The 17343-nt window shown below is 41.8% G+C and overlaps 1 long non-coding RNA gene across 1 annotated transcript; it reads right to left on the bottom strand.

The window, feature by feature from the left end:
• Nucleotides 1–4791: 4791 nt before the first annotated feature.
• On the bottom strand, nucleotides 4792–16851 carry LOC108490301. The gene is made up of 3 exons (XR_001872240.1): nucleotides 16734–16851; nucleotides 15694–15848; nucleotides 4792–5046 (listed from the first exon to the last, which is right to left on the bottom strand). It is a non-coding gene; the product is annotated as an uncharacterized LOC108490301 (long non-coding RNA).
• Nucleotides 16852–17343: the final 492 nt, after the last annotated feature.

A 17343-nucleotide genomic window follows, 5' to 3' on the forward strand; every position in this document is an offset into this window, starting at 1 on the left:
AAACCTTGTACAACTTTGAGAAAAATAAAACATAATAAAAAAAATCAGTCCTGGAGGTGCATCCCTCTAATCCCAGTCCTTGGAAATGGAGGTAGGAAGACCAGGAGTTCAACATCAACACCAACTACATAAAAAGTTTGAGGCCAGCCTAGATTATCTGAAATCTGCTCTAAAAAACCAAAACTAAATTACAAAGTAAAGAAAATCTGGAAGCCATGCATAGTGATGTATGTTGGTAATCCCAACACTTGGACGACTGAGGTAAGAGGACTGAGTTTAAGGCCACTGTGGGCTACATAGCAGGTCCCTATTTCAAACAGATTTAAAAATTTTTACTTTTTGTTACAAGTAATATAGGAGAAACTTAGAAAATTCAAAAAAATCTTCCTTCAAAAACTCACTGTCTAGAAATGCTTACTATTGGCCTTTATTCCTGATTATTCCAGTTTCCTCAATATATATGTTATACATTAAAAATAAATTGGATCGCTGGGCGTGGTGGCACACGCCTTTAATCCCAGCACTTGGGAGGCAGAGGCAGGCAGATTTTTGTGAGTTCAAGGCCAACCTGGTCTACATAGTGAGTTCTAGGACAGCTGGGGCTACAAGGAGACCCTGTCTCAAAAAGACAAAATAAATAAATAAATAATAAATAAATAAATAAATAAATAATAGGATCATGTGTAGTTTGCCTCTGTGGATTTACGATATGTCTGATATGTCTTAATACAAACTCCTAAGTATCAAAGGGTATGTATTTGACACTCTAGGAATCAAGACTATTGTTTCTAAGGACAAGTCCTCAGTATTAAGTACCTTAGGTTAGGGGGTTAGGAACAGTTGAGAACAGGATTTAAATACTTCAGGGAATTTGTCTCTTCTCTCACTATTTATGTTACTGGCTCATTTTTCTTTCATACTGATATGGTGGGAAATACTGGGAACTGTTGTGGCGTTCTGTGCCTTTCCATGCTAATTCTCCAAGGGATTGTAGCCCCTAATTTTACAGACTAAGCCCCTTCTCAGTTTTTTTTTTTTTTTTTTTTTTTGGTCTTTTTGAGACAGGGTCTCCCTGTAGCCCCAGCTGTCCTGGAACTCGCTATGTAGACCAGGGTGGGCTTGAACTAAAATATTAGACAGTGATGAGGAGCCAGGAAAGATGCTTGTGGAAACCTGGTGCACGGAGGGCAGAGGGCATTTTCAACAAAAATGCACACAGCAGGGGAGGGGCATGAGATTAACAGAAGAAGGGAGGATTCTCTTCAGAGAATATATTGACATCCTTGCTGGATATGTATGGATGCACTACAACCTAGAGAGCAGACCATCATAGTCACCGCCTGGCCTGGCAGTGTGAGAGTTGCCTGTTGTCCAGCAGCCTCACTAACACTGGGAATTACCATGGTCTGACGAGCCTGATAACCTGGGTTTGGATTGCCAAAACTCACATAAAATGTGTCTATAATCCCTGTGCTCCTATGGGAACAAGGGAGGTGGACACAGATCCGCACAAGTCTATGGGCCAGTTAGTGTGACTTATGGAGTCAATGGTAAATGATGAGAAACCCTGTTCAGACAAAGTGGTCTATGAAGCCCAGCAGCTGAGGTTGTCCTCTGACCTCCACATATTCATAGTGGCACTCACATGCTCACACGCACATACATGAGCATGCACACACACACATCATGTATACACACAATGATACACATACACACAAAAATAAAATAAGAAAAAACGTTTTACAGGAATGGCAGCACACTCCTGTAACCCCAGTACTTTGGAGGTGGACATGTGTGTGTGTGTGTGTGTGTGTGTGTGTGTGTGTGTGTGGTGGGGGGATCATGAATTTGAAGTCAGCCCGAGCTACATAGCGAGATTCCTCAGATAAAGAGAGGAAATCTTCAATGAATTGCATATGATGGAATTTTTCTGTTCTTGTGATCATCTACAGGTAGACACCCTACAGTAGTCTCATCAATTTCTCCTGGGCAAGGGCCATTCTGGCTTTTTTTATGCAGTAATTATTTCCTATCCAGATATAACCCTTGCCAGCTGTGGAGGTGACCCAGAGTCATCATGTTAAACCAGAGTGACATTACACATTGCCAGTAAGATGTGGCACGGGAATGATGACTATGCAGGAATGTACATGAAGGGACACAGTGACAGCAAAACCACATGCCCCACAGGCTGGCTTAACCTAGATTTCTGACCTGAAAACGGGCTGTGGCAAGATGAGTGGCAGTGCGGGGCAGGATGCCTGATTCTTTGATTCTGTTGGATTTCTTATTAAAGTGTAGAGTTTGATCTTGTGGATCCTTTGGACAAAGTTACCAGAAAATATGCTTTTTTGAAAGTCTCTATCTATCAATCTAGTAGTAAATGGGAACCAGAATCTACTTGCTCCCTTCCTGGTTTTATGAAAATTAAGGAATCTGAAAGGGGCCTGTATGTTATCTTGGCTTTGAAGTCAGGCTGTGTGACTGGGCACACTGCCATCTTTCAGCCCTCAAAGATATTTTAATGAAGGGCAAGGGCAGGTGGATGTTGAAGGTAATATTTACTCCATGTTCTCCAATACTTACTGGAAGCCCTTTGACCTATTAAAGGTAAAGTTGTTCCCCAAAGCACACTGAAAGTGAGGCATGACTGTCTCTTCCAAATCTAGCTGTGTGGGGATTGGTTCCTTTCAAACTTAAAGTGTTATGTATTCCTAGACTTATAAGGTTCTGTTTGGTTGTATCCAGCATTTTAGCCATCCAATCCCACATTTGGACACAAGCCTTTCTTGATTCTCCTGGTGTCCACACCTCCCGCCACTCGTCTAATCTTTATGTACATGAACTTTTCCCTCCCAGACAGAAAAGCTCCCTTTTGTGCAGTTCATCTAAGATTTTATCATACCAAGTATGTTTTCCTGTAGTTTAACCTTTCTGTTTTCTCATGCGTCTTCCAGGCAATAGGACCGGGACTGTACATCCAGCCATTCCTGTTACCGTCTTACAGGTACAAATCTAGGTCTAGTAAAGTTCCCTCATACCACAGAGTCAGAGGACAGAGAAACCTGCCAAACTGCTTTGAATTGTTTTGAACTAGTGTTCTGTACTTAAAGAGATAAGCAGAAATAGTTATAGCATAAATCACAATTCTATGGTTTATGTTTACAAGTAAATGAGGAATGCGGTCATTTATTAAAGGAAATTTTATTGAATACTGATTTAGTTTTAGGAATGTTGCCAAAGATAGAAACTCTTGAGGGTGTGTTATGAACCCAATACTAGTTTTAGAACTTTACGACATTTTCACTTCGTTCCCGTGAATTCTCTATAAGGCAGATGCTAGTGATATTCTACTCTAACTCAGGAAATAGACAGGTCCAGAATGGTCAAGGAATGTGTCCAAAGTATCAGAGCTAGTGAGTCAGGGGCAGGGAACTGGTCAGCAGCAACCTTGTCCAGTCTCTGTGCTCACCTTTAGAATACAAACTCCACAGCCTTCACATACCTAGGAGGCTCTACCAGCGTGCACAAATGGAGGTTTTCCAGGCAGGAGATTTCTTTAAGACAGTAGTATCAGTCTCGTGTGTGAAGAAATTTTTAGGAAAATTTATCACAGACTAATAATATATAGGATGGATGCATGCCTCATGCCAGTAGAATTAATAATTGAAATATAAGGATACTTTGTAATAAGGTTTTATTTGGAAACTTTATCCTTTAAAATTAATTCTACTTCAAGGTATGGTGCCTCTGGGCACAACATTGCTATTGTATTACTGACATAACAGCAAAACAATCATTTCTTTAAAAAACATTTTATTTATTATTTTTATGTGTATGAATATATTGCTTGTATGTATGTAAGTGCACCCATATTGTGTAATGCCTGCAGAGGTCAGAAGAGGGTGTTGGATCCCCTAGAACTAGAGTTATGGACAGTTGTTAGCTGCCATGTGAATGCTGGGAGTCAAACCTGGGTTCTCTGCAAGAGCAGCCAGTACTCTTAACTACTGAGCCATCACACTAGCCCCCAAACAACTGTTTTTTGAGGGCTTATAGCTGGCTATTTATAAAAATTATCTTAAAAACCTTTATAGCAATGCTAAGATAGGTATCACTGTCTCCATTTACTGATGAAGCAACTAATATTTTTGCAGCATAAATTGTGGTGATATGACTGCATTTATATCACAGCTAATAAATGACTGGGGCAGAATTCAAACTGGAGGCCAAGGTTTCACCTTAATAATGGTAGCAGTTATCGGGAGCTTTGTAACTCCTTTCCACATATTTTAATTTCACTCCACACAAAGTCATATGTGGTAGGGATTGATATTAATAGATAATTATTATTAATATTAATTAATAGATCTCCTATAGATCAAGTAGTTGAGATGCAGGTATTCTTGATGAATAAACTCCTTGGGCTGCATGGAGAACAATATAGAATGGCACAGGTAGGTTGGATGAGCAATGGAAGGATTGTGTCTTAGACTAGCCATGCTCTGGCCTGAAATTCTATTGAACTATATTGTGTTTTCATGGCCCATTGCCTTACATATGTTGCTGTGTCCTGGTGACCAGATCTGCTTGCTATGGGACATGCTCTTTCACGGCTGGCCTAAGGCTGGCACGAACTCCATCCTCAGCAGCACTGTTGACTGTGTGAAAGGCATGCAAATGGTTCTAGCTGAACTGCAAAGGTGGAGAATTCTGCATACTGAGCCTGAGACCCATACTCTCTTTTGAACTTAGGGTTTCTCTTTTTTTCTTCCTTCCCAGGGCATGAGATATGATGACAATATCAGAATTGTTTTCATAAGGAAAGCTGTAGCAACTAACTGCAGCCCCAGGTTTCTCTTCTCTTCTGTGTCCAAGACTGGGCATTGCCAGCCCTGCTGTAGCTGGTTGAAGGGGACCAAACCTCTCAGGAAGACGGACTTGGTTCCGTTTGACCAGCCAGAGCAGGGGGCAGCTCCCCCGGGAGGTGATTGCAGCCTCTAGTGTGTGAAATCCTTCTAGTGTCCAAGCATCATTTGTCCAAGCCTGTAACAGAGAGAAACAGCATCAGTATATGTCTAGCCCAAGAAGTCGCCTTGTTCTAAATGACCTCTCACAAGACTTGAAGAAAACCGTATATGGGCTGTGTTTTGCACTGCATAATTTTGATTTATTTTCTTTCTTAGGCTTTATTCTTTTCCTCAAATAGGAATGTCAGAAATAAAAATGACATGGATTGTAGAATATGGGAAAAAATAACAGAACCCTCTACTCATCCTTCCAAAGTAGATTTAACATGTATTCATATGAATTACATAAAAATGGATTATATAGTCCATTATATAGTCCATATAAATGTATCATATTTATATTAAAATTAAAATTTAAGACATTCAAAGAGTATATATCAAAATGTTATATTTATTTGAAAGATAGGTAGAGGGACATATGAAGTAACTATAATATGGAGTTTCTTATTTTCTTATAATTTAGATGTTTTTCTTTATCACTTTTATCACATATATATTCTTAAACAATAAATTTCAATATACAGTGGTGTTCTGTGATTTGATAGTTTCACTTAGAATAATATCTGTAAGGTTCATGCACATTGATGCAGTAACTGTAGTTCATTAATTTTCATTGTTTAATAGTTTTCTATTGCATGAATATACTCTATTCATCCATTCTCCAAGCCACAGATATCAAGGTTATTTGGTTTGAAAGAATGGATAGGACTGACCATACAGTCTCTCAAGGGAGACTGAGAAATCTTTGGTTCTTGTAGATCATGAAGAATTGATTATTGCCAGTATGTGACAAGTTGACCTCACAGAGGAGAAGAAATAATTACCAGCCCAAGACACATAGGAATGGGGGCTCAGAAAATTGTGCTGAACTCTGCTCTTTGGGTGATTCTGAGTCATCTCAAGTTAGAACTAGAAGGGATACCCACTGGCTTTGCCCCATTTCTAGGGAAGTGGGATCAAGTGTGACTAAGAGGGAGACACTCTCCAGAAAGGTGGCCTTCCTATCTTCATAATGTATTGGTGCAGGTGGGGAAGGAGATAGGCAGGAAGGACACTTTGAACGAATGAGAAAACTGACCTTCTGCACTAGGGCTGGTCACTGGCTGATCTTTATTTTCTTTTCCTGATAAAGAGAAGCCATCAAGAACAAAGTATGTGACCCTGAATGCACTTTTATCTAGATTCAAATCCCATTGGTACTTTCCTGATTTTTTTTTCTGTTAGGAAGTTAAATAGCATTTTTGAAATGTCAGTGAGTACACCTGCATAGTGGGGGAATATGCCTAACTTCCTTGCTTCTTGTGAGGTTTAATAGCAGGCACAGTGGAGACTGGCAAGGGTTGTAGGAAAGTCCTAGGGACAATTCTGACTGCTCTCGAACTCAAGAACTTTGCTTTCAGCTCCAGCTTGCCTGGTGAGGGTGTCCTATCCCTCATCTACAAGGATTTTCATTCACCCCTGGAGTATGAGAGTACTGGTCAGGGTTAAAAGTTACTTAGCCAACCTGATTCTGCCTGATGGACTCTAATTTGGTAGTTCTGTCTGGCCTTGTCAAGGTACCTCATACTTCAAATCATTCAACAAGGTACTGACGAAATGGCATCTGGGTAAAAACATACTCAGATGTAGCACTGAGAAGACAGGACATCACAAACTATGGCGTGACTCTAGAATGGTCTGTACAGGGTGATACTGAAGCTCCTTCTTGAGTCCCTCCTTCCTGGTGTGAATCCTGGTTCAGAATCTTACCATCTTCATCCTCCTCTTTCCAACAAGTGTCTTGAGAATGCTGCCTACCATCTTGTCCTCTGTCTTGCCCACAGCTCATTCTGGGGAGCAAGGAGGCAGGCAATTGAGACAGAGGACAGTGTGGAGGTCTGAGTTCATTACTGAAAAGCACATGCCTAACTCATCAGGTTCTTCCACCTCTCGCCTCTTCTCTACTCATGTTCTGACACAGCCTCAGCCCCAGCAACACACTCACCCATAGAAAACACCTCTGATTTCTCAGCAGATGACATGAAATCAAATGCCAGGAAAGGAAAAGCGAGTGTATGCTTAGAGCAGGAAAGAATAGAAAAGGACAAGCAAGCACCAGAGAGAAGCACAGCTTTGAGAACTCTACCTATTTTATATAAAGATCTGGGCTGAGAGACAGCTTAGTGGTTAAGAGCAGTGGCTAATCTGTTCAGCTCCTAGAACCCACATGGCAGCTAACAACCATCTGTAACTCCATTTCCAGGGGATCCAACACCATCTTCTGGCCTTTGCAGGCACTGCATGTATGTGGTACACTTACATACATGTAGACTGAACACACATATGCATAAAATAAAAATAAATGAACAAATTTAAAAAAAACCCAAAGTCTATAGAATAAAGGATACTAATCTTCTTTGGAAACTATAAGGTCAGAAAATGTCAGACATTTCACTCTCAAAGACAGGGTTTCTCAACCTTAACATATTGGCCTTGTGGACTGGATATCCCTTTGCTGTGGGAATAGTTCTGTACATTGTGCATCCCTGGTCTCCATATCCTAGAACCCAGGAATTGCCAGTCAGTCTGTCAGCACTACCAAATGTCCCCTGGGCACTGACCTAAAGCTGTAAATTTATGTGTTCAGTCCTGTAGCTGCCCCAGCTCTAACACCCCTGCCCCCCCCCCCACATCCCACACCCTTATCCAGGAGTACAGCTTGGCATGGCCTTGGAAGTGGCAGGACAACCACCTGGTTCCTGAAGAAGGGAAGTGTCGATATCTCCAGTGTGGCTGCTGCCCAGTTGGGAGAATGGGGGTGCTTTTGTCCAGCATGTTGTGTGAGCTGGTGTCTGAGAATATGGTGCCTCATCTCCTGCTATTTGTCTCTTTTTTTTTCTCTTCTTGAGTCTTTCCTGCTCTGCCCAGTTCCTCTTACACACCCCTCCTGGGCTTCTGGGCATGCACCTTCAAACTCTGTTATTTCCTTTTGTTTTCTGCTTATGAATTCAGGCTTTAAGTTTAATGTGGCCTTAGCTTTCATTTGTCACACACTTATCCTAAAATAAAGAGGCAGAGGGGTGGAAAGTATGATGCCATCCTGGGCCTGGGACTCAGTGAGTGAGGGAGAACTTTTCTCACACCACGGTGGGTGAGGACCCGTGTTCCAGGTGATGATGGTGTCATGTTGTTCAGGGTTTCCCTCTAGAGTCTACCTCTTCCTGGTGTGGGCTCAGGTCCTTGAAAGTCAGAACTGGAAACATAGCGGGCAGGATGAGAACAAAGGAATTGAGACTGTTAAATGAAACTTTCCTCACATAGCCTCACCCAGAAACAGCTCACAGGGTTTTGTGAAGTTGAAGGAACAGCATAGCTGGGTCAGGACATGTGAAGTCCGAGGTGAACCTTCTACCAAGGCTATGGTCTCCTGAGCCTCTTAGTGCCTGTCTTCTGTTGACAGTGGAAACACACACACTCACACACACACAGAGAGACAGACAGACAGACACATACACACCCCTGATACATGTAACTACCATTCAGTTTGGTTGGCAAAAACATCCATTTCAGGATCAAAATGAACAGGAGAGGAACTGGAAGGTGAGGGCTCATTCTGTGGGAAGCTTCTGGGAAGCTGGTTTCTGCTCACAGAACAGACATGAGGAGATGGGTCCCGGAGGCTGGTGCAGAGGGGCTCGGGTAGGGTGCAATAAACTCTGGACTGAAACTCCAGATTAAGGGAGAAGTCTGCAGAGAGGGAAGGAGGTTGAGGGCTTGTTGAAGAGTACACCCGTGGTTAGAAAGCCTGGCTGAGGAAGGAAGAAGTCACCGTGTTCTTTGGATGGGGCCGTGGACCATGAAGATGCACTTGCCAAAACCACACACTTCCTTACATTCCATAGTACAGTGAACCCTATGGGGATATAAAGAAGCATGTGGCCTCAGGAAGCAGCGTCGTCCGAACAGCCCGGCGTCTCAGAGGTGGGCCACTTGCCGCTTTCCTTGATGCATAAGTGAGAAATGCTAAGGATCCTGGGACCCGAAGTCATCCATCCTAAACGCCATTCCCCCTTTGTACAAGGCATTCTGGACCATGCCTGTTATGAGGACTGCTGTTTCTTCTTGGGATTGGATCTCTACGCTCTGTTTAGAGATAAAGGGCCCCTAGTCTCACTGACTTATTTCAGTGCAGTTATGATCTAGCAACTCCCTTGTTACCATTATTAACTGATTTGCAGTGGATTCTTTTTTTATGCGTGGAATCCAACGGAGATAAAATTCAAAAGAAGAGAGATCCCATGCTTTGGAGGCTGGCCCCGCTGCTATACTTCTCACTGTGCCCCTTCTCAGGGAGTGTTGGCAGGCCACAGTTGGGGCACAGCATTCCAATCACAGTTGTTCATTGTGGAAAGGAGCTTTTTTGTTCAGCGTCTGCTCCCTGTGGCCCATCACCTGCCCCACAATTTGTGAGGCCTGGGCTTCGGGAGAGGGAAGGACTCTTAACAGCTGCTGAGTCACTTGGGGTCTAGGCGGGTCACCCTGGCTGCGGGCAGGTGATGGTGGATATAGGATTTTAAGCTTCATGGCATAGAATTCTTTGCCAGGAAATAAAAAAAGTAAGCTAAGAGTGGAATTAGACCCCAGAGCAGGCTCATGGCATTGTCAGGGCTGATTCATGAAACCAAAGAACAGTAACAGCAGTAAGTTAATTTTCTCCAGGCAAGTTTTCTATGACAGGACCATTTTCAGTGCTTTGCCTCTGTAAACTCCTTGAATCCTCACTTGGTTTTACAGATGAGGAAGATGCAGGCTATAGGAATAAATTAACATATATGCAAATGTAATTTCTTTTTAAAAATCAATCAGATTGGAAAGACAGTCTTGGATCAATACATGTTCTGGGAGGGAGGGAGAGAGGGAGGGAGGAAGAGAGGGAGGAGATTATCCTTCTGCAGTTTTGAGTTTGGGGTGCTGGTGGTAGCAATGGTTTAGAAATCAAGATGTCCTTGACATCCCAGTCAAAATCTTTTTGGTTGACCTTGGGAATAATCCAGTAACTCATTTAATCCAATCTAATAACTATTGAAGGTTCTTCTCTGAAAACACAGCATTCCACAAGAGCCCAGTGCAAGCTTCATATAAGTAAGAACATGGGCTGCTCTTCATCTTGAGAGTTGAGGGATAATGACAGATCCAAAACACAGTAGTAGGGGCTGATGGGTTTGGGGGTATTGCCCAAGTTAAAGGAGAAGATCCTGTTATGGCTTTGAGGAAAGTGAAAATGTCTCATCTCTCCAGAGAGCCAGTGCCAGTTTTCACTTTACCTTGTCAGATTGGTCATGTAAGGCTCCTCCAAGGTGTCTGGCACTCGTGTTACCAGAAGTGAGGGTCTGCATAGATGAGAGGGATTACTGAGTTTTATGGTCTAAAGAACTAGTATGCACTAGCTTTATGAAACTGAATTATTCACAAGCCAGGCTGAAGCTGATGAGTTCATGCAGGAAAACAAGTGAGGAAGACTTTTTAGGGAAAGCATCTGAGTTACCAAGAGACACCATCACATACAATTGTCTCCATCACTGGGGTGTGAACTACTTTGTGTTTGTCAAGCTTAACCTTTCGTTTGATCAAAGTTACATAAAAGTTCACTTCAAAATCTTCGGGAAATTAAAAAAAAATGTTAACGAGTAACTCTACAGTTCACAAGTCCAGGAAACATATTTTTACTAGTTTAGAGCATACTAAGAATTTTGATAGCCAAGAGAAAGTTTAAAGTGGGAATAACTATCATGAAAGGCTCATCCTCTTCCTTGCAGCACTGTGCTAGACATCTAACAGGATTACATGGAGGGACCTTCATGGGATGGATTTGAAAATGTTGTGAACGGAAGACTAGAAAAACAAAACCAAGAAAATGCAGCAGAGCCAATACCTTTCAGACGAAGGGGAAAATGGCAGGAAAAAATTGTAGGATGACAGACATAAAGGTGTGCCCCTCTGGTTTTTGCACAGGGCAAAGGGCATTAATAAGGAAATTCAATACAAGTTTTTCAACATTATTTTTTAAAGTTCTTCTCTGCCAGAATCTTTTGCCTTTGATAGGTGGTATTAAGAAGAATTGGAAATGTGCCATGTTAGCCAGGCACTTGTATTTTGTGTGGTGTTGGCAAAATCCTCACCTTTCTTTCCAACCCTGCTCCAGAGCCCAGGACAGTTATCTGAAAATAGCAGTTGTGTAACCCCATCTGCCCACTGAAGGATGGTTGAGGAATAATGATATGACACATTTGTGAAGGTCTTGAGTTTCTTAAGAGAACAGGCAAATGACAATATAAAATGTCATTCAACATGTTATTGGAAGCAAGATTTATTCCCCACATCCCAACTCTGTCCCATAACTGGAGAATTGTTCAAAAGCTTAAAATTCTAAGCTATCTTTTTTGTGTGTATAAGAAGCAAGGAGCATTTAAAAGCATTAGGACTTAGGTAACAGTGAAAGTAATTCCCAAAGCACAAACAGTAACCATAGTTCTTGATATATTTCTTTTGCTGAGAACATTTACCAAACACTACATCATGGACACAAAGATGGCAAATTCCCATTGATAGTCCTTTTCCCATCTCTTGGAGTTTGGGACAATCAGGAACGGATTATGAAAGGAACAGGGCTCAATTATAGATTAACACAGTGCTGTAATATTCAAGGTTATTAGGGGGAGAGGGTCTGGAGAGGAAGAGTATGGCTTGGGCTTCTGTGATCTTAAACAAGCTACTTAACCTCTTTAAGCCTCCATTTCCTTATTTGTAAGGTAGGAATAATCATGCGTATTCAGCAAGAAGCCTCAACGACTGTGCTGTGAGTATAGCATTAGAAAGTTAATAAATGTTCCCTACTAGTATTAGTATTTAATGTATTAGTTAATATTACTGTAGTAACCAAATCTATCTACTATGTGGAAGTCATTATACTTGGTGTACTTAAAATGGTTTCATTAACATAAAAATTATTTTTATACATGAAGATATTCAAAGGTATTTGGGAAAGCTTAAATGATATCAAAATATTATCCTAACAATTTTGGTTTGCCTTTAAAAAAACCTTTCAAACATTTTCACATGTCTGAAAAGAATTTGAAAAGAATGATCTGTGTTAGCACCATGTCTAACAAGAATCATTACAGGTGTTGAATTTCCAGGATGTTAGTTGAGCTTTGGGCACTTTTATGAGCGATGTATCTGGTGAAATGCTCAGAATGTCCCCTTATGGACTGCAAGTCATTTGCCCTTTGCTAGATGAGGAGAGGAAACCTGGACCCTGCAAGACAGTCATCGGAAGCTCACTATCTCCATTTCTAATGCAGGAGTCTTTGTACCCCCTGTTGCTTCCCTGAGCCCTGTCAAACATGCAAGTTTCAAACAACTGGAAAATACTTTGTAACTATATAATGGAAGCTATGTGCTTTCAAGGGGTTCAGGATGCTGCTCACACCTGTAGGAGGAATGGCCTATGCAGATGCCTCACTCCATTGTCTGATGGACTTGTGTTTTATACACAGACATCTACTACAGGTGTTCTTGGTGGCTATTCTTGAAGCACAAGCCATTCTGTAGTTTAGCAAGTCATTTGGGGCTTACTGTCACCTAGCTGAGGAGTAGGAAATAAACCGTAGTCCCTCCCCTGGCCCTCCCCCAAGGAAAGCATGGGATAGGATTCTGTTCTTGCTAGGACTCAGCCAGAAAGTCTTGCTAATTTTAGAGGATTGACTAGTTCTGAATGTTGATTCACTCATGGGCAGGAATCCATTTTAACTTCCTGGGGGCAGTGATGGGCAATGCCAGTTCTAGGAGCCCACCTCCTCTCCCTCCAATTATTCTGTCACCTCTTTTAGAAGAGGGGAGTATTGGTGGCATTGCACCACCCTGTTGTCCTTACCCTATTTCTCAGGATATTCAGAGTGGGAACTGCAGGGAAGGATGGGGGAAGGGGATCAGAAGAAGCTAACACTGTGTTAAACCTTTAATTAGAATCTTCATGCTTAAAGTAATATTGTGAAGTGCATTTTATGGTACAGCACAGAACTGTCTCAAGCAGGTTAATGATCGCAGTTAAGAAACTTACCATTAATACTGCAGGTAAGTCATAGACTTACGACTTAATGCTTCTCTCTGACACAAAGCACACCTTCACTCTAATATTCTAATGTTTCCCAGCCTTGCTGATTCTTGCTGTCACTGAGGCACTTAATCCTGTTTCCTACACCCTGACAGAACTGGACTGGCTGGGGATCACTTTGCTGACAGGTTCTCTGGTAGCCACACCCATCTTATTCTGTTGCGATAAACAAGAAAAGATCGATCCTAAAGTAATAAATTACCAATACTGAAAAACACACACCCCACAACAATCTAAGGAAAATTTAGTGTGGTTTAATGGAAAAATTTCTGCACCTATGGTTAGATTCAGAAATAAGGCAACCGTCTTACAATATGTGGTCAATAGTCAGTCAGTAGTAGACAGGCTACATTGACCCCCAATGTGTTATCTCCCTAATGTCCCCATGCTCAGTTCCTATTGGGAGTGTATCTTTCCTTTATCTTATCTCCAGAAGTAAATTACTTTTCTTTTTAGATAGGGTCTCACCATGTATCCCAAGCTGGTCTTGACTACCAACCCTCCTGCTTTAGTTTCCCAAGTGCTAGGATGCCAGGTCTGTGCCAGCAGGCTAAAACTATTTAAGCCTCACTTCACAAAGCACTTTATCAAGTTTTCTCTTCTTCCCTACTGTGGTTTGCAACTGATCATAGAGCATATTGCCCTTGATTTTAGCTGCACTCTAATTTCTTGTGCACTCTAGAAGCATACCTATCTCCCCTCCTGGAGGTCTGGCAACCAGATGGCTTCATTTCTTTATCTTTCAGCCTGCTGGTTAAGGCCTACTGCATGGTAAGAATGCAGCAGATAAAACTCTCACTAGCCCCATAGAGCACCTGTGCAGGCACTGTTCTAAGCACTACAACAAATAACTTATATTGGAAACACTCCTGTTTTATAGATGAAACAAACAAGAAACTGAAACATAGAGATTACTGTTTATAGAAGTCTCCTTTAGGACGTCAGTCCCTTTAGGCAATCACACCACACCTGTAGAGATCTGAATACGGAGGATTTGGGAAACAGCCTTTTTATGAAGTATGGCTTTCTAGTTTAGTGCATCAGAATTGCTTGGACATCTGGCTTAAATACGAATTTCCAAGTCCTACTTCTAGAGTTCCTGATGCTGGAAGTCTGAAGTAGGACCTGATGATAACATTTCTAGCATCTTTTCAGGGAATACTGGTGTTCCTGGTCTGGGGACCACACTGAGAACTGCTGCCCTAGGTCAATGTCTCTGAGGTTGTAGAGGTCAAGAGCAAGGAATTAGTCCTATAGTCTCAGCCTCCTACAAATGAAGTAAGAGACAGGAGGAAAAGCCATTAGAAGCCAGGAAAGTATGACCTATTTCAAAGGTGTGGTTATAGGCCCCTTTACCAGTGAAGACACAGACAGATAGCCAACATGCCAAAGGGAGGGAAATCCTGTCTGGGAAAGTTATCAAGTATTTTGACTTGGGCTGATGTGTGTTACTTGGAATGAACCCTTTGGCTCCAATATTTAACAACAAGTGTTCAGTGTGACTTCATGAAAAATGGGTGAAAAATGAGATAACTGTGTTTCTTAAGAAGATAGCCAAGCAAAAGGCCCACTGACTCATGCCCTCACACAATATTTGCAGAGGGATCATAAGGATAAATACAACAATGCAATAGCCTAGAATAACAATGAATCTTATTAGCTTCAAAATTTCTTTTTTTTCTCCTTTAGTACAGCCACTAAATTGAGTGAGGATATAGAGTTGCTTAAAGTTCAAGAATAAAAGTCAAGAGCATTGAGCTCTTATCCAAGCTTTCCAGAAAAATCCATGGCTCAGGGATTTAGTTTCTTAGTTTTCAAAATGATGTAAATGGTCCCATTGTCTTGATAGGGACATCTGTGGGGTCATCTGAAACCCAGCCTTGTTGAATGATTGAATATTTGAGATACATTCATTACAGATAAAAATAAATTCCTTTGAGTTGTTCAGAAAAAATTCAATATACATTTCAAACATTTTCTAAACCACTCAAAAGGCATGCTGCAAGTTCAAGATCACATTATTCCAACTTCTCATCTGTCATACATAATACTCTGGTCTTCTTGAAGTCATAGGCCAGTCCCTTGGGTGATTACTAGAGAATCACTCCCCACAGCTACCTTTCACTTTCCCTGATCATTCTGGGCCCAATTCCCCCCCCCCCCCACCTTTGCTTCCAGCCCTAGTACACAGAAGCAAGCTCAACTTCAGTACCAGCCAACAAGTCAGCTACATGCACCATCCCATGGGTGGGGGCTACTTCTCTCATTCACCTCCCCTCCCCTCCTTGGACTCATAGACCTGGATTCCAGCTGTCCTCCCCTGATGGTTTGAGATGCAGAACTTGAAGCTTCACCTGCTCCTGTGGATCTGCCTTGCTGGCTTCAGATAACAGAAGCTACTCACCCACAGGGCTCCCCAAAAATTCACAAAGAAAGAATGACAGCTGGATAAGGCAGGAACAGCCAGGGGATGAATAGAGGAGAACACAGCATGCAGGATAAGCCACATACCTGGGGAAAAGTTGCAGGCGGGTCTCTCCTCCTCTGAGGGCTTTTTGCCCTGCAGGCATCTGCCCCCATTGAGGAGTGTAGAACACGGGTTGTTATTTATTTATTTCCAGAGCTGGCAGGGTTGGCTTGCATTTCTATGCCTTCCTGTCAGAATCCTCTCAAGGAAACAGCAGCTGGCGAGCTCAGAAATGTCAGTCAGAATCTTGGCCTAGTTTGGGGCCTTGAAGATTCTTACGGAAAGTTAAAAAGGTTTCTGGGCCACTGTCTCCTTTGGGTTTTCCCTCTCCTGCTTCTCACCTTTTCCATCTTCTACTATTTTTTTCCTTTTCATTTTTTATTTTTTACCCCAGTAGCTAGCTATTTAAATTGCCTGCTTCTCTTTCTGATGGGCCCCTCTTGGGGAAGGCTGTGGCTCTTCTGGCTCAGCCTAGCTGACTGGTGATTTTCTGAGCATTTAGATCACTGCCTGCACTTATTTTTTGTGTGTCCTTACTTATTCCGTTTTCCCTTCTCCTCCATTGCCTTTCACTGTCACTTCTTTAATCCCCGTCCTTCCAGTCACACTCAGAGAAGCCTCCTTTCCTTTATTCACATGCTCTCGCCTCACCACGTAGTCTGTCATTTCCCTCCTTTGCCCTGTGCCTATTTCTCTTTCATTCTTTATTTTCTGTTATTTATTCTAGCTTTCCCCCTGCCTCTGAGTTGCACTCTGTCCACATGTGTTCTGGGCTCAAGTCTCTCCTCTCCTCTTCTCTCTCTCTCTTCTCCTTTCTCCCTCTCCCTCTCTTTTTTCCTCTCTCCCTTCTGCTCGCTCTTCTCTGATCTCTCCTCTTTCTCATCTCTCATTCTCTTTCCTCTCTCTCCTTTCCTCTTCGACATTGCCTCTCTCCTTTCTCCTATCTCTCTTCCCTCCTCTCTTCTCTCTCCTCTCTCCTCAGCCAGTCTCCCACCCTGCTTCACCTAGTCTCTGTTCTTTGCAGGCAAGCCTCTTCCTTTTTGTACTCTCCAGCCCTCTACCCACCCCCAGGGCACTCTTCCACCTGTTGGTGTCTTTTAAAGGCCTTGATCATGTCCATGCCTTCTGTCCACCTCAATCACTCCAGTGACGGGCATCCGAAAGCTGTTAAATTATACCTCTTCAGCTGTCTCATTGCAAAGGGAAACATCCTTTGCCAAACCCTTTTTTCAGATAGGCAAGTTTGAATTAATGGTTCTATTTATAGACTGTATTAAAATGATACATGAATTGTTTTTTTTTTAAATTATTTAATAACCACATGATTAGAAGCATTTCATTACAGCATTAACATATTCAATAACAATTTCCAGAGCAAAGATGCTTCTCTTTCAAAATTAGCTGTAAAATTTGAGGTTCACAGTTAAATTAATACAGTTATACAGTATTGAACTCAGTATAACCCTTATAAGACATAAAATTGAATGAGGTTTTAACTTTTTTTTTATTACAACATAGAATAAGTAGATTTAATGAATGTTTAAAAACCTCATTCAATTTTATGTCTTATAAGGGTTATACTGAGTTCAATATTGTATAACTGTATTAATTTAACTGTGAACCTCAAAATTTACAGCTAATTTTGAAAGAGAAGCATCTTTGCTCTGGAAATTGTTATTGAATATGTTAATGCT

Source organism: Nannospalax galili, unplaced genomic scaffold (assembly GCF_000622305.1).
Source record: "Nannospalax galili isolate Female #2095 unplaced genomic scaffold, S.galili_v1.0 scaffold329, whole genome shotgun sequence".
NCBI classification, from domain to species: Eukaryota; Metazoa; Chordata; class Mammalia; order Rodentia; family Spalacidae; genus Nannospalax; species Nannospalax galili.